Source organism: Gossypium arboreum, chromosome 5, assembly GCF_025698485.1.
Source record: "Gossypium arboreum isolate Shixiya-1 chromosome 5, ASM2569848v2, whole genome shotgun sequence".
Lineage (NCBI taxonomy): Eukaryota > Viridiplantae > Streptophyta > Magnoliopsida > Malvales > Malvaceae > Gossypium > Gossypium arboreum.
This window is the reverse complement of record NC_069074.1, coordinates 91,843,531-91,866,474: the sequence shown is the minus strand read 5'-3', so window position 1 is coordinate 91,866,474 and position 22,944 is coordinate 91,843,531. Positions and strand designations below refer to the sequence as shown.

At 30.8% G+C, this 22,944-nt stretch overlaps 1 pseudogene; it reads right to left on the bottom strand.

Moving 5' to 3' along the window:
* LOC108451075 (choline/ethanolaminephosphotransferase 1-like) lies at positions 1–13,663 on the bottom strand (annotated as a pseudogene).
* Positions 13,664–22,944: the final 9,281 nt, after the last annotated feature.

Sequence of the window (22,944 nt, the reverse complement as noted above, 5' to 3'; positions counted from 1 at the left end):
TTAGTTGACACGAGATTATTATTAAATATATGCAAATATGCAAGTAGACTATTACAAAACTAGGTGTAGTTTTTGATCAACTAATTAGGTAATCCTACAGCAGATTCTATCTATAATCTGCTTAACTAACATACAAACATAAGGCACTCTAATACTTTTTTGCACATAAAATATCTGAAACTCACACCTGAATTCGAATTCAGAGCACATATGGTGTCAACTGCATGTTGATCAATATCATTCTTATTCGCTGCTGCAATGCCTCCCACATGCATTTGTAGAGGTAGGAGCCAGCCATTATGTCCTTCTGCAAATTGTTCTTGGACCGCAATCTAGTGTAGTTGGTTTTTCCTGTTCCATTTGCCACCAGTCAAAACATAAAAGAGCTATATTATGGTAACTCCATCAGCTTACACAGTAAATTATAGCTCGCATGTTTCAAAGGTATGGTTCAATCAGTGGGGATTCTGGTAAAATAACAGTCATTGAGAAGGCAAATTGATAATAAATTAGATAGGAGCAGAGAATATATACTATATTTTATCTGAACAAATGTTCCTTTCTTCAAATATATTGGAATGAATAATGATTAATTTGCATCATCAACGCTAGTGAAAATCCATAAAGAACAAAAAAATGATAGTTAGAATGTAGCATAAAATTAGCTTAATTCTGCTGGGCAAAATTAGACAACTGCATCCCAAACACCATCACTAGAGATAATCATCCCACCACTAGTAGTAGACAACTACAGAAAATAGGCTAGTTGGTAAAAGAAAACAATTAATAACAATCAAGAAAATGTCTTCTAATTTTAGATAAAACACTAACTCGTTCAAGCAGACCCTTTAAAAGAAAACTGATTAAGAAAGAAAATTCCAAATGCAAAAGCACTTCAACGTGCAAGTATAGGACACATGAGGATACGAATATGAAATTAATGGCTCTACTATGGAGTTAATGATCACAAATTCAGAAATGTTACTGGTTTGGAAGTTCGAGGAACTCCATTACAGGCAAGTACATATCCAATCTCTTAAAATAGTGGCAAAAAATTAACATATAAAACTTATGCCAAGATGAACAAGGGTTGTTGAGTATTTCAATTTAAAATCTGTGGAAGACCAAAAAGCAACAGCTGATAAAAGCAAATCACATTTTAACGAGGCAAAGATGAAGCATAAGCAGTACCTCTCTTTCCTTGATTTCTTCCTTGAGAATAAGCTACACTTGTATTTTGAAACAGGTAGCAATGAAATAAGTTCTTGGGTGAGACCCCGACTTTGTGTTCCAACACTCTCCCCTAACTCAAGTAATTCCTAAAGAGATAAATGTAATCATGAATGATTAATAAAAAAAAATAAAGAAACAATTCACAAATGCTAAATTATTATGTTTTAACCTAATAAAATTAAGCAACGATTTCAGCTATGTCTAAGGATGAGTATGGACTGGTTTGGATTGGTTTTAACGAATAATCACATCAAACCAAAATATTTTGGTTTCCGAAATTTTGAATTCAAATCAATCTAAATTATAACAAAAATCAAATAAGCAAATCAAAATATTTAAATGAGATTGTAAGGAACCTATAATGAATAAAGAGGATGACCATGGAACAGGACCAGTATATAAAATAAAGCAGATATAAATAATGTTTATATACAATGAAAATTAGACTTGAACCAAAAAGTTGTAAGTTAAAGAAAGTTTATATACTCAATTACTCATGAACAAGCATGAATCAATGGTGAAGCTTGGAGAGTACTGGTTTGAAAAAATGTCAAAAGAGTTTTGAGTGTCAGCATATAGGAAAAAATGTCAATTGTTGTTAATCTATTCACGAATCCACTGATCTTTATTTACAAATAAAAGATTAGTAAGCTTGCAACATATATTAAACTCATAACCATACAACGATAAGAAAAGAAAAATTTGACTTCCTAGTTTCTCACAATAACTTCTCTTATATATTTCAATCTTTTAAATATCTTTGTGATTATTTTATGAATCAATTCGCATGTTTAATATAACATGAAGAATGAAAGCGGGTAGATATAACAAGACCTACCATTTTTGGATGTGTCCTGCCAATCCTTCACCCAAAATTTTCCTAGTCTAAATTTCTGGAATTTAGTAACATTAGGGGAATAAATGATAAACCCTCATAAGGAAGGTTGGTTTTAAGGGCTAAAATGGAAACGCGTAAGTTAAATATAAACACTTACTTGTAAATGACTCTTAACATGGTAAAGATTGAGTCCATCTAAATCCATCAGGTCTAGAATAGTCTTCAGTGTTGCTTCTAAAAATAAGATTTATGGTCAGTTCTATGGATAATTAACAGTTAATTCACTTACCAGCAGCAACGGCAGAGCCCCACAGTAACTCTAAGAATTCAGTACTATTGAGAAAAATATATACACGGTTGAGTTTCAGAGACCAGAAAGCACAAGCCAAAGTTCAGTTCATGCATGAGGACTACCCGGTAACACATGTCATCCAAAACAGAAGAAACAAGCATGAAATTCTCTAGTAGCAACTTACGAAAGAGCCTGAACAGGATCCAAATTTAAATCACAAAAGAATATGGAAATTACATATAGGCAATTACACAAACAACGACCATAAAAGCAATAAACTAGTAGTTAAGAAGAGGTGAAAGGGTAAAAGAGAAGCTTAACATACCTGAAATAGAAGAAGAAAACTGTGAAAAATCAGTTTTAGTGCTTATCGACTACCTGTTGAGTTTGAGACAGGAAAGATTTTTAGAAGACCAAACTTTATAAAAAAAGAACTTAATCAAAGTATATAAAAGAGTACCAAAAAAAGCCACAATTAAATTATATAGCTTGTTATGACCTGATTTTGTTTCTTTTCTGTCAAATAAATATTTAATAAAATGAAAATCTAATTTCTATATTCAATCCATTATTTCGATTTTTAGGATTCATGAACTCAAATACTACTTTCTGCACTTCAAATTTTATTATATTTACTACTAATATATAATAAAAGGCTGCATTCTGTAATAACCCTGTAAGTTAGAGAACCATCAGAACAAGAACAAAAATATATACTGCATAAAAGGTTGAATCACTTCAGTAGATAAAGCATGCCTTTGAATATTTAGGATCCACTTCAATTGCCTTAGTAGCATCCTGTATGGCACTACCATACTCTTCCAATTTGGTGTGAGCAGTGAGCGATTAGCCCAGTACACTACATTCTAACTATTTAGCTCTATCGCCTGCGTGTACAAGTCAATAGCCTGACCATATTTGTATGCTGAATAAAAGAAAGAAGGTTAACGTTGTTATAAGGAAAGATGACAAATTCAAATTACCAAATGAGCACTCCTCCCATGAGTACAACAAAAGGATAAAGCTGACAAGAAAGAACAGAAAACACCGATTAATCATTTAAGCATACATGGAAGGAAGAAAGAAACACAATGAATTTACAGAATTACCATTGCTAATGCCAGTAACATGCTTCCTTTTCTTGCCTTAACGATCTTATGGACATTGCTTATACTGCAATAGCAACCATACAAGTACATAAGAGAAGCTTATGCGGACACTAAAAGACAGCAGTACTATGAACAAAAAATAAATGTAGGATGGACTAAAATAAGGTGGTCTCATGCATGGAAACCTTGGCCTCTGCATTACACATAAAGCTATGAGTTGAAAACAAAAGGGGAATTGATAATGACAATGCAATTAGATCATTTAACTCAGCCTAATAATCCATAGCTCTAGTATAAGGCTACAAGCCAACAAGAAGCCAAAAATGAAAGCATGAGAAGCTTCAGCTCTCACATTGAACTACAAAAGTGGACAGTTTTCCACTAAAGGTCAAAGAATAAGTAATTCAAAGCACTAGCGTGAAACTACAAGAGTGCCAAATAGAAATTATAAGAAGCTTCAGCCATGAAAGCTGAAGTAAATTTTGACCATTTAGGATGCAGATAACCACTTACTTGCAAGCCACTGTAGGTAAAATAGCAATTGGTGTCAACAAATACACGGCAGCTTTATATGTTGGAAGTTCTGGAAAAAAAAAAAGGTGAATAAGTAATAAAATTGTCAAAGAAAAATGGCAAAGCAACAAGAAATCCAATATAAGGTGCTAACCCATTCTTAAACAAAGAACTTACCATTAACATAATGTATCCAACTCAAGGAGGGTATCGATTGCTGAAATGGCTGAGCTCACCACTGGGCACCTTGAGGGGAAAAAGGTAAGCAATCATAAAACGTTAAAAACAATAATAATAAAAGAAAAGAATTCAAAAGAAGTTTCAAATTTTTTATACGTGGAACATAAGTAATATAAAGGTTTAGTACAGACTGTCAAAGGCACCCCCATAACATCGAGTGAGGAAACATACCAACAATTGCTGTCATAAAGTGCAATCCATATATCAGTGCAAGACCCTCAGTCGGCCCATTGACAATAGGAAGGATAAGTGCATTGGTGAAATAGCTGCAGAAAATGACACAACAGAAGTATCAGCATTGGTAAAAGAATGTTCCACTGCATGCTACAAAAAACCACATTACAAACTCCCTTCTAAAATTTTATGTAGAAAGGATGGAGACATTCAAGAGGAATACATATCAAACAGAATATTTAGAATACTTCAAATATACATCACGAAGTTATCACAAAATCCTTTCAAAAAATTACCTAACATTGAATAAAGTTTGATAAAAAGAGATTGAAAACAAAATTTATAAACCTTCTATAGAATAAACCAAGTAATTTAATAACTGCAAAGTGTATGGCAGGATTTCTTAGAAGGAATACAAAATACAAAACTAAATTACTTTTTGATAACTTACTGTTCCCATGTAGCTCCATAAAATGGTATAGATAAAATTACCCAGAACCAGAAACTGTCCCCTCCGCACATGGCAGTGCTCCCAAAATCCATGGTTTCGAACTGAAAAAGAATCAATATTGTATAATGGCGGAATTTTATTAGACATTGTTATGTAATGAAACAAGTTAAATACATACCGTACTTGCAAGTGCATCACACCCTGCAATATTTCAAGACCACCAAAAATAATTACTCCATCAGAAAATTTTCTAATAAAAATAGCAAAGGATGGAAAGAAGAGATTATAAAGTGAACTTACCATGGTCAAAAAGTTCTCCAAGTGGACTCGAGGAGTTTGTTCGTCTAGCTTGTTTCCCATCTACAGCATCAAAAGTCTAGCAAGTAATTACTAATATGTGAAAAAGATCCCATACTTTGAATACATTTCCAGAGAGAAAACATTCACGCTCATCCCCCTTCCCCAAAACACCAAGGAAATAAAGAAAGAATAAGGTGGAGGTTAAAACCTGATACAAAAATAGAAGCAACCCGTGTGCAAGATGAACCCATCTTGGTGGAGGTGAATCCAAGCGAGGGGAATAAACCTGAAACAGTAATACAAATAAAAGAATTGAATGGAATCCTAACCATGCATTTTGTTTTTATTCAACGATTCTTCAACAGTCGAAAATTTGCAGGTGGATTTGTCAATCTTTCATCGAAATGAGTGTGTAGAAGTGGAAATGCGAATGGGAACGAAGTAGCAAACTGTTAGTTGGGACTTGAGACAGCTAGGGTTCCTTCGATAAGAGCTTGGAGACGCTGCTGGAGAGTTTCTTGATTGAAAAGAGCAACGGAGGGGTAAGATTGGGGGTGTTTTGGCGATACCGATTTTAGAGGGAAAAATTAGGGGTTTGGGCTAAATTTTGGGATAAAATAGTGCCTATTGTTAACTTTTTGTGGCGTTTTTATTAAAAATGCCACTAAAAATTATTTCATTTTAAATAAAATGACACCATTTTGCTATACTAATTTTTTTATCTGTTAAAATTATTAGTTAAATGATTTTATAAAATATTTATTATTATTATTTTTATAAATTAGTTTTATAAATAAAAAATTAAGTACTCTAAAAATAAATATCGCATATTTTAATAAGAAAATAAATAATTAAATGGTCGTAATTAATTATTAAGTTAGAATTATCCAATATAAGCAATCAATCTCTTACATATCAAATTTCTATTAAAAATTAAGACGTTAATCATGATTTTATATTATTCTTTTCCGATCTAATCTCCATTTCATTAGAGATATTTCTTCCTAACTAAAATATGACTATTTTGCTAGATGTTCGATGTGGAATGATTTTAGTTTTGTATTTCATTTTATTTGTTATAATTTGGTCCTATCCATATCAATCATTACTTTTATTTATTTATTTATCAATTTTTTAATTCTAATATTTAAATATATCAAATGGTTTAGATTAAATATTTTTAAATATAAAAGTATTAATTGATTGTATAAAATTCCATCATTTAACAAATCTTAAGTAAACTTTAAATCCTAAACCATTTAATATATATAAAGTCTAATCCTTAAGTAAACCTAACACTTAACCCTTAACCCCTAAGCCTTAAACCCCAACCCTTAAACCATAAACCATAATCCCTAAACCCATAATCCATAAACCTTAAAATAATAACTCATACACTTTAAACTCTAAACCATATACCTTAATTCATAAACCCTAAACTATAATGATAATTAATTCAATATTTTAAAATTAACACTATCTCTTTTATAATTATATAAGAAAATATTTATCATATAAATTAAAAACACTAATTAATCTAAATCCTAAACTCTTAATCCCTAAACCCTAAATTGTAAATCCTAAAACATGAACCTGAACCCCTAACCCTCAACCCCCTAACACTTAAACCTTAAACCACAACCCTAATTAAACCACCCTTAAACCATAATCCCTAAACCCATAATCCATAAACCTTAAAATAATAACTCATAAACATTAAACCCTTAACCATATACTATAAACCCTAAACTATAATGATAATTAATTCAATATTTTAAAATTAACACTATCCCTTTTACAATTATATAAGAAAATATTTAACATATAAATTAAGAAATAATTAGTCATATACCAAAAATCTTTAAAATTATTTTAAATAATAGTTTTTAATTTTTTATTTTTTGTGGCGTTTTTCAAAAAATGCCGCTAAAGATCGAACATTAGCGGCACTTTCTGAAAAGCGCCGCTAAAGGTATACATATAGCGTTGCTTTTAAAAAAACGCCGCTAATACTTGATCTTTAGCGGCGTTTTTAAAAAGCGTCGCTAGAGCCACTAAAGGCTCAATACAAAACGATGACGTTGTGTTAAATTTTTTGCGGCATTTTTTATAAAGCGCCGCTAAAGATCGAGCATTAGCGGTGTTTTTTGGAAAGCGCCGCTAAAGATGAACCTATAGTGGCGTTTTTTAATAAGCGCCGCTAATGCTCGATCTTTAGCAGCGTTTTTCATTCAAACGCCGCTAAAAACCTGTTTTGGTGTAGTAAATAAAACATTATATCATTTCTATTCCAATACTTATCGATTATAATCGGGCATGTGATCAATTTATACACGAGTCATTCATATATTTTTGTATATTTTCCTCCTCCTCCTCTCCGTCCACATCCTTAGTATAAACAACACACTTGTAGGTAACATTATCCATAATTTTCACTATCTACTTATGTGAATATTCAAGTCATCCATCCGTGTCATAGTCACTAAATTATTTTTATCTTGAGCCACGAACTCAAATTAAGATCCATAAATTTTCCCGAAACTAGACTCATATGTCTTCTTACCATAAAATTTCATAATTTTTGGTTGGGCCAATTAATCTGATTTATTCATTGAAATCTCCCTGATACTGCTTGTTTGATTCGACCATTCTTCACTAAAAATTAATTATCTTCTTGTATAAGATTCGAATGATGTCCTCGTTTGTTTCTATTAAAAATAGACTCATCCAGGATTCTAAATATATAAATTTAAGCCCCTAATTATTTTTATCCAATTTTTGATGATTTTCTAAATTCAGAACAGGGGAACCCGAAATCATTCTGACCTTGTCTCACAAAAGTTATTGTATCTCATGATTTACAATTCCATTTCTTACATAATTTCTTTTATAAGAAACTAGACTCAATAAGATTTAATTTCATATTTTATTCATCCTCTAATTGGATTTCTAAAATTTTTTGTGATTTTTCAAAGTTAAACTACTGCTGCTGCCCAAAACAGTTTTAGTGCAAAATGTTGATTTCCATTTTACCCCAAATTTCACAATTCATACAATTCAGTCCTTGCTCAATTAACCCCTCAATTAAGATAATTTTCTCAATTAATACTTTTTCTAGACATTATAAGTTATTTCATAACTATTGAGATTAAGAATTTCCACATAAAACTCTAACTTCAAACTCTTTTACAATTAGGTCCCAAACATTCACTTTCTATTCAATTCTTTCAATAAAATCAGAATATTAACAATTTAAAGCTCTAATTCCATGCCAAATAATCATATACTTCCAGCACGCACCCATAAAAACTTCAAAAATTAGACATGGAATCACAAACTAATGAAATAGTAAGTTGGACCCAATTGTAAAAGTCCAAAAACATAAAAATGTCAAGGAGAAAGCAAGAATTAAACTTACATGAAGCTAGAGTATGAAAACCAGATTGAACCCTCCTCCATGGCTGTTTTTCAGCTGATGAATATGAAGAGAAATGAAGAGAATTCTAGATATTCCAATTTAGTCCGTTTTTTATTTAGCCAATTTTGTCAATTTGTCAATTTTGCCCTTATTTCACCCATTTCCTGATTTTTCTCAGCTATTGCCGCCCAAAATATCTCCTTTGGGCTTATTTTCACTTTAGGTTCTTCCTCATTTGACAATTGAGCTATTTAATCTTTTTAGCAACTTTTACACCCTTTTCAATTTAGTCCTTTTTATTTAATTAACCACCAAACGTCAAAATTTTCTGACTAAATTTTATTACTACCTCACCAACACTCCATAAATATTTCTCAAAATATTTATGGCTCGATTTATGAAGTCGAGGTCTCGATACCTCATTCTCGACCCAATTTACCTAATTAATTCTTTTAAATCACCAAATTCACTAGTTCAAAAATGTTTTTATATTCACATTTGACTCATAGGTATTAATTTATTAAATTTTCAACTCACCCGTCGGATTTAGTGATCTCAAATCTCTATTCCCGATACCACTGAAAATTAGGCTGTTACATTCTTTAATTTTCATATCCGCATATGGCATCTATACAAACTATAGTAATAATTTACAAATTGTAGCACGTGCTTATTATTTAATTTCAAATGCTGGAATAAATATTATATAAATTTAAATTTCATAAACTAATCTCCTCTTAAGATTGTTGATTAAAGCTAGCTGAGTATCCTTAAGCTCGGACAGTATACCTGTGTGCCTTGCGCGATTGTTCCACCTATTCAAATCATATATTACAACAATGAAAAAAATAATAGGATAAATGATATTATGAAATGAATTTTACCATATTACGAGTGAGAATTCATAAGGAGGTCCACTCGAGGTCGTAAAAATGGTAGTCAATACTATGCCCCCGATTGAAGAAGGAGTATGCAACCACCAATTTTAACTTTTTTTAATTTTGTTGCTCGACACGTTTCTCGGTACAATGTCCCCAACACCGCTAATCCCCAACTAAGTTGTCCCGCTTCTTTTAAGTCAACTAGTAGTATTAGCCACTTTTAATTTACCAGATTTTGAGATTTATCTGGCATAAGCATTACCCCAATCAACCTTAAGATGAATGGGTGCACGAATTGTTCTTTTTCACCCTAAATTCTAACACATTCCCTAGTAGTTGCTTGAATGTTGCGCTCCAATCGACACTTGCCACTAGCCCCGTAATGACTTCCCCATCGACCAGTAGACCGAGTTGTAAATCAACATCCTTGAGTGTAATTGTACATTCACTGCAGGGAAGATGAAACGTATGTGTCTCGGGTTCTCTATCTTTCCACCAAAGCACTGATAAGTTAGGGGTCCAATTTAGTCCCCCCGAGCATGCGAGCCACGTATAAGAATCTTGTATCTCGCAAGTGTCCATGAATGGCAATTGATGCACTCCTACTTAAATTGTATATGTAAGTCTCCAAAATCCGATCTTCTGTCTGAGTATATAAACATAAGAAATAATGATGTTAATAACATAGTAATTAACTAATTAAAATTAAATAATTTTATAATATTTTCTTACTATTTGTAATTGAACGCTAGAGATGTGCTTGTCATCTAAACGAATAAGCTGATTTGCCATTTTACAAATTATAAGGAATAAAATAAAATCGAAGAGAATAGGACTCAGAGAAAGATTTAAAACAAAATTATCGAGAGAATTAAGAATTGAGTTTGAATTGAAAATAATGAAGTTTGAAGGGGTTTATATAGGAAAAAAATATGGTTGTTGGGGTGTAGTCGTTGGAATTGTGAACATTGGAAAAGTTATCGTTGCCTTGAAAACACGTCCTACAGGTGTGTTTTCATTGCCTTGTCATTGAAAACGTGCCTGGTAGGACGCATTTTCATTTCTCTCTCCAAAAATAGCATACCCGGTAAATATATTAAAAAAGTCTAAATACTTAAATTTAAAAAAAATCAACATATTTCTTTAATTTACCCTTTCTTTTTTGGTCATTGGCCATTAAATGGTAAACGAAAAGATTACGTGGTCGTTAAATGGTTACTCGGTATTTATACATTATGTCAATTTAGTCTTGATTCTAAAAAATATTAACCCTCAACATTTATGCATTGTGTAATTTGGTCTTTTTTGCAATTTTATTTTTCTTTGTGAAAATTTCACCTAAAAAGGTAAAAAAAAAAAGACACACATTTATCAACTAAATTTGATCAAAATTTTACCAAAAAAATGGAAACACTCAAAAATCCAAGTTTTTCTCATTGTTTTAAAATTAGCCCTCAACATCGCAAAGAAAAACAAAAACTACAATAACAAATCAAATTACACAATATGTAAATGTTTAGAATTAAATTTAGAATCAATACTAAATTAACATAATGTATAAATATTGAGGGTTAAAGTTGTTATTATGTCAATTTTAAAAACTGTCAAATCATCTTTCCGTTATCTTTATATTTTAGTAAATTTATTTTTTTTTTGTGAAATTTTTCATAGGATGTATATCAAACTATTTGTGCCTAGCATAATATTCATTTGGTGAGTCGAATAAACACATCTAAGGCTGTTTGGAGAGGGATGGCTTATTAAGGGTAGCTAAAATTCCCCACTTAGAAATAATTCTGAAGTTGATTGCCGCTTTATTTAAAAAATGGAGGTAGAAAATGCATACTTTCCATTTTCCATGCGAGAAAGCTACTATTATGTTGAGAGATGTATCTTTAATAACCAACCTTCTAGTTGATAAACAACCAATAACCAAAGAGAGCTATAAGTTGCAATTATGCTAATTTTTAAAACTATCAATTTATCTTTCCGTTAACGTTCGTTGACAAAAAAAAAATTTGCATAATTGGTTGACGATTTTGTAACTTTTCATAGTTAGATAACCAAAAAAGAATCTTACCAATAGTTGCGTAACTACCACTATAATTTACCCTTTATTTTTTTAATATTTAATATTTAATTACTTACTAGTCTCGAATCAAATATGTGCTACTCTTTTAATTTTATTTGTGGAGTTTAATCAAATAATTTTCTTTTAATTGACTCCTATCTTTGATTTATTCCAATAAATATTTTTCCATTTAAAATTTTAAACATAAATTAAAATTTTAGATTCATTTTAATTTTTAGTAAAATTAAAAATAAAGATGTCATTGAATGTTTCTTTTTACCAAAATGTTTTGCATTTATAAAAAAATAAAAAAACTTTTGACATTATTTCTCAAAATAGGTTTTTTTAGATACTTCGACATTTATGAGTGTTGTGGTTCCTAAGATTAAATTCCACATAAAATTCAAGTGGCTTGATTTGAAAACACTAAGAATATGTGCACCGGTTAAATTTTTTACTTTTCTCTCTCCCATTTTAACTCAAATTATTATTTTTAACTCATTATTCTCTAATGCTCTATTGAGGTTTCAATATGAACACAGCTCCTCGGGCAAGGCTCGGGCCGGACCTAAGTACAATATTAATATACTTTATACTTATTCAAGCCCAGCCTAGCCCAAAATATGTGCCTAAATTTTTGTTCGAACCCGTCAATATTTGTAAAAAGACTAACTCAAGCCCATTTTAGGCCTGCCCATATTATATTTTAAAATTTTTATATTTATTTTAATATTTACATTAGAGTAATATTATATATTTAGTATAGGTTTAATTTTTTTAATGTATTCAAATTACATCATATATAAAAATAACGTAATATAAAGTATTATAAACTTAAAAATGAATCGGGTTGGGTTGGTCTCATACCTTGAATGTTCAAGTCCGAGCCCAACCCATATTTTAAATGGGCTTAATTTTTTCCCAAACCTATTTTTTGAGCATAATATGTTTGCCCAAGTCCTTCCAAATTTCATGCGGGTCTTTGGGTCTAGATAAATAACTTGACTTATAAACAGGTCTAGATGGATATCGAACTATTTGTGCCTAACATAATCTTCATTTTGGTGAGCCAAATAAACATATCTAAGGCTCTTTGGAAAGAGATGGTTTATTAAAGGCAGCTAAAATGCCCCACTTTGAAATGATTCTAGAGTTTATCATCACATTATATTACAGATGGAGGCCGAAAATGCATACTTTTTATTTTCCATGAGAATTTTTTTTTTTATTATGTTAGGAAAGTATCTCTAATAACCGACCTTCCAGTCGACAGAAAACCAGTAATCGAAGAAAGTTTAATTAACTTCTTATCATTATGTTATCAATCATTGGATGTTGTCCTAAACAAGGAGAACAAGGAATGCGATGGGAATATGATGAAATACACGATACAACTTATCAATTTGGCCCCCGATGATAATACAATTGTCAAGAAAATGGATCAATGTGCCACAGATTGGATGTTATACATGATAGGAGGTATGATGTTAGCAAACAAGTTTGACAACTTAGTTCATTGCATGCATTTGAATTTATTGTCTAATTTTGATTTGGCCAGCGCATTCAACTAAGGGCAAAACTCTAACATTCACTTTGCAAAGTGGCTCGACATCATATTGATGAAATAAATTATTTTTATATGCTTTTATAAATATAAGCATGGATGTAGATGTCGTAATTAGCTCTCATCGCTTTCTAACCACATCTAGGATCTCATGCTGAATCTACTAAATTTATCCAGCTTGAAGAGCCACAGCCATCTATCTAGCATTACAGACCTAAGTCACTTGTTAAAGTTGCTTACTTAATTGGATTTGCCATGTTTGTCTCTGCAAACTATCCAAGTGCATCATCATCCTCATAATATTTTGGGGAGAGATTTAGTCAACCAAATCGCATAACTAATGATGGATATGGCAAGTATCAGGGCGGATTTTAAGTCGTTCACACCACAAACTCCCCATACATTGTAGCATTATTTGGCAAGGGATCACCTGGGTTTGATTTTTCTCATTAGCTACTCGAAGGAATGAAGCTGGATGCGAAGATAAAGCTCCGATTCACTCTCCACCGTGATGGAATCCAGTTTGTATCTGTCAGGCATCAAGTTGTAGAATGCATTTGCTTCAACGCCACCGATCATTGTATTATATTTTATAATTTTTTTATTTAATATAGAAAAACATTACGTAGTTATTTTTAAGTTATGTAACTTTTTTATTTAGCTAACAAATTCACTTACAAATTCTCTAAACCCTAAACTTGACATGGGAAGATTTTTGAAGGGAGTGGGGTGGATCCCCTTCAAGTTTGGTTCAAAGCAAAAGAAGGAATTGTGAACTTTTGCAGCTGCCATTCTTTTTCACAGAACCTTCATAGAGCCTTCTCTTCAATGGAATCTTCCTCCTCCTATAAGTGGCGGGGCTAGAAATTTTTTTGGAAGGATGGAATTAAATTGTATATTTTTATGATAGTAAAAATGCAAATTCACAATTTTGATAGTCTATATCTTTATAATTTTTAAAGGATTAAATCAATTTTTTTATATTTTTTAGGGTCAAAGTGCAAATTTAACATTACCAATTTAAAATTTTATAAATTATAAAGGGTCTAAATAAAAATTTTTTCATTTTAAGGGAGACCGAAGCCCCTACCAACCCTCTTGGCTCCACCACTGCCTTTGATGATACTAAATAGCGACGTAATTTCAATAGTTACAACAATGAAGCTAGTTAGGAATAGTGGTCTAAGACAGGGAGAGCTAGATGGCAGAGGGTGACAATGGAAGGATTCCTGCCTCCGGTTCCTTAGTTCCTAAGGCTCAAGCAATTTGACCTGTCACCAATTCTGGTGGTAGTTTAGGTACATTTCGGCACTTAACGAGCTTGTTTTATAGCTCTTTGATATTTAATTATTACATTTTCAGCTTTAGTAGCTTAGGTTTAGATTATTAGAAAAATAAGTGTTTTTACGCAATAATTGATGTTAGTTGACCTATTAAGCCAATGTAAGCCGTATGTAGTGCTAATCAGTCTATTTGAGTGTGCTAATCAGTCTATTTAAGTGTGTAGGATGTGTATTTCTAAGCCCAAATGTAACAACCAGAAAGTCAGTGGTGTTAGAACATGTAGTTTCTGAATCTCATTTCCATAAATTGGAGTCGTAAATATTTTTGAAGTTATATTAGAAGTGAACTGAATTTCAGTTAAGTAATTTTATTGAATTAGGAATTAATTAAGGTACAGAAACTAAATCGCATAAGTGATAAAAGTGTGAATTGTTAAGGATTTATAATTAGAAATCAGTGTAAGTAAGAGGCTTAAATGGGAAATATACCTTGGTTACATGATTATTTGGCCGGTTGGTAAACTATGGGGTATTTATATTATATTATAAATTATTAATTAAAGTAAATTAAAACAAAACAAAACATTAGATTAATAAAAAGAAAGTGGGAAGGAAGAGAAAAACATGAAAGTTTAATGTTTCAACCAATTTTGGGAGAAGAACATAGCTCGACGCACGACCTTAGGGTCTAAAAGTTTCAAGCTTAGTTAAATTTAGTTTATTTATTTATTGATAATTTTTATGTTTTCAAAATTCCGGGAATTTAAGCTAGTCGACTCATATAGCACTTTTTAGTACTATTAAAGATTGTGGATATTGTCATTGATGGATAGCTGAAGTTCTAGAGATTGATTTGATGGATTTTAAGTTTAGAATTGAAAAAGGACTAAATTGTAAAGTAAAATGATGATTTTGTGCAACAAAGACTAAATTGTAAAAATATCAAAATTTTGAGGTAGAAATGAGAAATAGGGATTTAAATTAGGCCTAGAGTGAAATTAGTTTTAAAATTTGAGGTTAAATGTGAAAGCTATTTTAGTATCAGTTTTAACGACTAAATTAAATAAAATACAAAAGTTGCATAAATTAGAAATTGAATGTAAAATTTGATTGTGTATCGATGAAATGTCTTGTTGTTTTAATTCGTAGTTAACATCAACCTGGATCCCTCGAAAAATAAAGGAAAATATAAAGTTGTCGACGAATAGCTCAAAGTTCATGGTTTGTATTTCTATATTATGAAATATTCCAATTGTTGCATATAAACATTGCATCGTATGGTAAGTTTATAAAGTGACTTAGTTCTTTGGAATTATGTGTGAAATGCTAATTGAATTGAATGGATTGTGATTGAATGATTAGTTGTGAAAATAGACTTAATTTGATAGTTATGAAAATAACATATATTGAATTATGTGTTGATTTGAATTGATACAAGAAATGAACATTGTTGACAGATGCATGATAATGGATTATGAATTGATGGAGACTTGGTTTGATGTTGAGGATCTGGTATGTTGATTTGTATCAAGAAACATGCTACCCTATTAATTGTTCGGGTAGGGTCAAGTATAATTGGCATGCCATAGGATAGGAAGAGTTCAAGGTTATACGACTATGTGTCGGGGAGTGCTGGGCACCACATTTGTCAGTTATAACGACCAATGCTGGGCACATTTATTTGTCGGTCTTTACTGGCGAACGCATGACAAAATTCATTATTACGAATTTATCCATTAGACACTGGGTGCCAAATTGGTTTGTTGGTTGGATCTGCGTATCTGCCTAAGCTCGAGTCATGCTAATAGGGAATTAAAAATGAAAATATGATAGCGGAACATTTGAGTTAAGAATGAATGTGAACTTTGAATGTATTCAATGGAAAATTATGAGATGGAATGTGCTAAGATATGATTTGATTTACCAAATGGTATATGTAATGAATTTGCCATGTTCTATTGGTAATAATGTGATGGTTTTGAGCAATTAAAAAGTGAATTGGTATATATTAATTGCTATGTTGCATCTCATTATTTTTGTTAACTTATGTATCATTTTGTGTTAGATTAGATATTAATATTTGGATTATTGAAATATTATTGAGTATACTCAACGTACGGTTTTGTTTCCCGTGCACAGGTTAGGTAGTTTTTAATTCAATCATCAACTTCAACATCCAACAGCAATCCCAAACTTAAGTGTTGGTGATGTATTCGTTTTGGTCTTGGCATGTACCTAGGACGTCTAATGGTTATAATGAACATTGTGTATTTTGGTTGTCATTTGGGAGTTATGTATATAAGTGTATATGCATGTGATGGAAATAGTCATGTTGTTGTTATCTTGTTAGGTAGTTTGGATCATATGTTTAATGTTTAATAGGGGAGAAAATGATATGTTATATTATATGCTTTGATTGATGCTTTTGGAATGATGATTGGTAAGTTTAGGTATGCTTGAAATGAATTGGTAAGCTTGGTACTGAACATGAGATTGTTTGAATGGTCATTTGATGTTTGATTTAAATAATAGTGAAAGTGTCATTAAAGGTTTATTGAATTGGTATATATATGTGCTCTTTCGATTGTTCTTAAAAGGGTTGAACTTGTTGATGTGCCAATTGTGGCATATTAGTTAGGTACTTAGGTTGATTGTTAACATGATATTTTTTATATGTTGGAAATAAATAGGAAAGTCCTTAGTTGATGATTTTTGTGTTATAATTGTATTTATAAGGTACCATTTAAGTTTAGGTGATTTTGGCATGAAATGGACATTTTAAAGATATCGATATTTTGGCATTTGGTATCGAAACTTAACTATATGAACAGTTTTAAAACAAACAGAATGCCAAAATGGCATTGATATTTATATGAGTATCGATACTTTTTATTAAATATCGATAATAGAAAATAAATATCAATACCCTTGTTTTGCAAAATAAACAGAATTGTGATTTGGTATCGATATTCAATTCAGTATAGATACCTGAGAATTAAATTTCGATGTCAACTCTAAAATTTTGAAATTTTACAATTCAATCTCATTACATGCCTATTTTTTCACATTTAGGTCCGTATAGATCTCAATTTACTATATTTGTATGGTATGTGAACTATAATTATATAAGTTGTATATAAGTTTGAATTATTTGACATAGGTTGCTCCAACAACGAATGTGACATCCCGTTATACGGATCCTACGATTGGATCTAGTAAGGGGTGTTACACCAAAAGCCTAAGGAGCAATACCCAAGCTTCTTGAGATGCAACATGTGAAACTAGAACTTAAAACTCAAGAAACCGGTGTCCTGTCGCGATACACATTTTTGTATGTCGCGACATAGCACCTGTGTTGCAATGTAGCTTCCCCTATGTTGCAATGTAGCCCTTGTGTTGAGACGTAGCCAGAATATAGGGCGTAAGCAATGATGACATCATCAGTCGTATCTTGGCATATTTCTCAAATTTTATTTATTACTTGCACATAAAGTATCAAGGGTATTTTAGGCATAAAGCACACCAAAATTAGTCTATGTAAAGAGGTTCCTGTAACCCTAGTGGACATCAATTTTAGATCTAGCCACATAGTTTTCTTTGTATTTTTCCTTAGTTTTTACTTTTAGTTTATTTTTCTATAGTCGAAATTTTTTTATATTTTAAGGTGAAGACAATTACAAGCGGAGATTGTTTCGGAACTGCGCTTCAATATATTTATTCATGAGCATTCTCTTTACTCTTGTATTTTATTCTTTTATTTATATTTCATTTATTAGACCAATTAACGTTTATATGAATTTTAGGATAAATTCTTATATTTTATTTTTATCTTGAATGATTCGGTTATGGGTTTGATTAATTAAACTCTAGGATTGATAATCTTAGGAAGTAATCTAGGTTAAACGAGGTCGAGAGACAAGTTTTCCAAGTAAATCATAATTTATCTCGGTGGAAAAAGTAAGGTCGAGAGATAAGCATGGACCTATCGATTAGTTAATTGGTAGAGGTTGGGAGGTAATTCTAATTAGTTAATAACTAATTCCCTAAAAATAACTCGAGTTCTGAAGTTAAATTTATGTCTGTTAATTAAGATTTCTTAATCAATTATAGGTTAAAGGCTCACATTGTTGACACTAGGAATAGGAAATCTCATTAGGTTAATTTAGGTTAATTAATTTAATTAGTTACATTATAATTATTAATATTTATATTTGATTATTTTATATTTAAAAATTATATATATGTTTATTTATTTATTGTTTGTTTGTATTTTAATATTCATGAATATTGTTTGCAAACATGTTCATTATATATTCATGAACATGTTCGTTTAGCATTCATGAACATGATCGTTTAACTTAAACAAACGAATATGAATACACATAATTTTAAATAAACGAACATGAACAAACATTTTGAAATTCTTAACGAATATAAACTGAACACAAACAAGCTTAAAAATAAACAAACGAACATGAATAGAGGTTCGTTCATTCAAGCTCGATTCATTTACATCCCTAAGAACATACCTTTGTTCTAAGTAGATTTGATGGTCAATGTCGAAGATCGGAGAATAAAATAGTTTTATGAAAAAAATTGAACTGTAGAAGAGAAAGGGAAATAAGAGCTTTCAATTGGTGCAAGTGGTACAAATATAGAAGGCCATACAATAGTGTTTTTAACAACCCAATGACTTAAATAAAAACTTTCCAATAGTTCAATGCCCATTTTGTAACCTTTTGAAGTTAAGTGACCAAAATGTGAACTTACTAATAGTTTAGTGACCTTGAGTATAATTTACCCAATTTTTTTATACAATTCCATTTTTAGCTTTCATTTAAAATTTAGCGGATATCAATTACTTTAGTATAGTAAGAAAAACCTTAAGTTAATGTATTTTATTCATATAAGTCCTTAAACATTTTAAAATTTAATTAAAAGTAAAAATATTTTAATAAAATGACTTTAAATTTCACGAATCTACAAACCTAAATTCAAACGGCTTTTTTCTCTACGCTCTAACACTGATAGTCAAATCAACTTAAATCTAATATATATTCTTTTGCTCTTCGGTGGGTATGGATCTACTGTACTGATTGTCAAATAGTTATTTGAAGCTCGCTAACTGAACTTTAAAAAACTTAATAATTAAGTGACTTAAATAAATTTTTTGAATAGTTTAATAACTTAAATAAAAATTTTAAATAATTAAATGACAATTTTATAACTTTTAAAATTAAGTGATTAAAACGTAAACTTTTTAAAATAGATTAATAAGATTAGGTGGAGTTTACCAAAATTTAAAAAACATCTAATTTTTAAAAAGTTATTTATTTTCAAAAACTTAACCGAGAGCAGCCGATTTCCTAGTGAGACCTAACCGGTTGATAGGGGCAGACAAGGAAAAAAGTCAATCTGACACGTCTCGTGACTTGGGAGCACGTTAACCATAGTAGTGTTTTTCTTTTAGACCTAATTAGGTCCATTAAAATCTGACACGTTTTATATGTGATTGGACTCTTTTCTACCACCTTCCTTTTTCTTTTTCATATCGAAATCCCGTTTTTACCCCTTAATGTGCTATGCTTTTTTGTTTATTATTATTATTATTATTATTATTTATGTGGAAATAAATAAGGCCCACACTGTGGCTGTGTCTTGTAAGAGATTGGATGAGCTTACTACTTGACTAATAATTTTGTGCCACATTACCGTCATTACAGAAGAATTAACCATTTTATGGTAAACAAATTTTTGACCATTTTACCAATAAATGCTTATTTTTAACTTTATTTACGGAAATAGGTTAATTATGTCATTATTTATCGGAAAAGGCCGAAATATGCAAAACGCATTCACGTAGGAGATTTTTGGGTGAAATTTCAGCAAATCGCATCCTCGAGGGAGCAATTTTGCCATGTCAACACAAAACGCGTTGACGTGGACGCGCTTTGTTGATGTGGCAAAACCTCTCCCTCAGGGATGCAATTTGTTTCGTGTTTTTCTAGAAGGCTATTTGCATGTTTAGTCCCTAGGATTTTTTGGTTTAGGGTTTTGTTAAAATAATTTAGGTTTAGGGTTGTAGGGTTGTAGGGTTAGGGTTTTATTAAAATAATTTAATTTTAGGGTTATCGTGTATTCCTCTCGAACAACAATAGATGTTGAAGTCGCAAATGCTTTATTTGGTGATGAAAATTATGCATATAACTCAAGATAGGTGATCCACTAGCGAGTTGAGTCTGCACCATCGTCTCCAAGCTATAACCACCTTTGATATCAAATGGGTCATAAGTCATGGGATCAACCGAAGCATAAAATCCATACTTAATAGACGAAACTCTCATTAACGTCGTTCCGAAGGTTTTGCGCCTAATTCTTTTACGAAGTTTTGGTTAAAAACCAATCGCGCTGTGTTCTCCGATAATAAAACAATGCCGTTCTCAGTGTCACGGACCTTACCATCATAGTAAATAACCGCACTAATACGTTCACTCATCTTCAATTTCTATTCTGCTTAGCCTCTCTAATTTTTCTTGCTATAACTTATGCAACCTGAGAATGAAATTCGGCTCATTTATAGCCTAAGGCCAAACATGAACTACTGTAGAAAAAGAGCGTCCACGTGGAAGCTTTTTTCATCAATTTTGATGACAGTGCATCCTGCTTCAAGTGTTTTTGACACTATTTTTTCAGAACCGTCTTCTTAAAATTATTTTTTCAGAACTCATGTAAAAAGAGTGTCTCGCCGAGCTTTTTTCAAGAATTTCTTGACAAGCATCCTGCTTGAAGCATTTTTGACATTATCTTTTCAGAACCGTCTTCTCAAAATTAATTTTTCTGAAACTACTGTAAAAAAAAAACAAAATCCTTATTATCAATATAATTTTCCCTAAACCCTAAACATAAACACAGTTATCTTTTTAAAAAATAAACCTTAATTTAATTAATTTTCTTAAAACCCTTAAAACCTAATTTAATTATTTTTTTTAAAAACAAAAACTCTAAACCCAATTTTTTTTTAAATTCTTAAACCCTAAACCCTAAACCTAAATTCTTTTAACAAAATCCTAACCCTACAACCTTAAACCTAAATTATTTTCACAATTCCCTAAACCAAAAAACCCTAGGGACTAAACATGCAAATAGCCCCCTAGAAAAAACACGGAGCAAATCGCGTCCCTAAGGAAATGATTTTGCCACGTTAGCAAAACGAGTCCATGTCAGCGCATTTTGTGCTAACATGGCAAAATCGCTCCCTTAGGGACGCGATTTGCTTAAATTTCACCCAAAAAGCTCCTACGTAGACGCGTTTTGCATATTTCGACCCTTTTCGGCAAATAATGAAATAATTGGCCCATTTTTATAAATAAGGTTGGAAATGGACCTTTATTGGTAAAATTGTCCAAATTTTTCTATGGTTTTTTTATTAAAATAGTATAAAAAATTAATTACAAAAATGAGATAGATTATAGATTAATTATAAAAATGGTGCATTTTCTACAATAAAATATGGATAATATTCTCTTTAACAGTTCCATTTGTCTGCCAAGATTTTGCCTATTATAAAAAGGTGATTGTTATAAACTTATAACAACATGTAATTACAGAGAGATAATTGTTGTAAACCTACCATAGAATTCATGTCATGGACAGGTGCGAAATTAGGGGGCTAGCAAGGGCCCCGGCTTCTCCTAAAATGAAAAATTTTCAATTTAGTCTCTTTAAAATTTTAAATTAGTAAAAGTAAAATTACATTTTGGCCCACTAAAAATATAAAAATTTGATTTAATCCTTTAAAAATTATAAAGATATAGGTTATTAAAATGGTGAAATTGCATTTTACTATCGTAAAATTACAATTTAATTTCACCTCCTAAAAAATTTTCTAGTTTCACCTCGGTCATGAATTTCATTCAAATAAAGAATGAATTATATTTAAAAAAAATGAAAGTGAGAACCAAATCAACAAAATTAAAAGACATAGTAGATGCATTATTGCTTTTATGCATATTTTATTTTACAATATTTCACAGGATTAATTATTAAGTTCATAAATCTAATAAGTCTAAAAACAATATGAGTTTTCAAATTAAATTAATTAATTTATCATGAGTTATTAAAATCAAGATTGTCATATTTTACATGTGTTTGCAATTTTCGCCGATACTAGAGATGCTTGGGTCGGGCTCATATAAGGTATCTAGACTAATTTTTTAAGCTTACTTTTTTGTCCAAGCTCAGCTCAATTTTAGAAAAGTAAACTCAGACCTAACTCGCCTATATTTAATTTTTTAGATTAATTTTTATTTAAAAATATTTTTAAAAACTATAATACTCTAAATACACTACCATAAATATAATAAATCTTTTATTGTATTAAATATAATTTTAGAATTTTATATTTTGGGTTAGATTATTTTAGATTATTATTTAATATGTAAATAATATAATATTATTTTATAACATAATATTTTCTAAATCTTCTTCTCTTTCGGGGGGTGTGTGAGTGACCCAACTAATGACTATTTTATAACATAATTAATATAATATTATTTTATAACATAATACTTTGGGGGG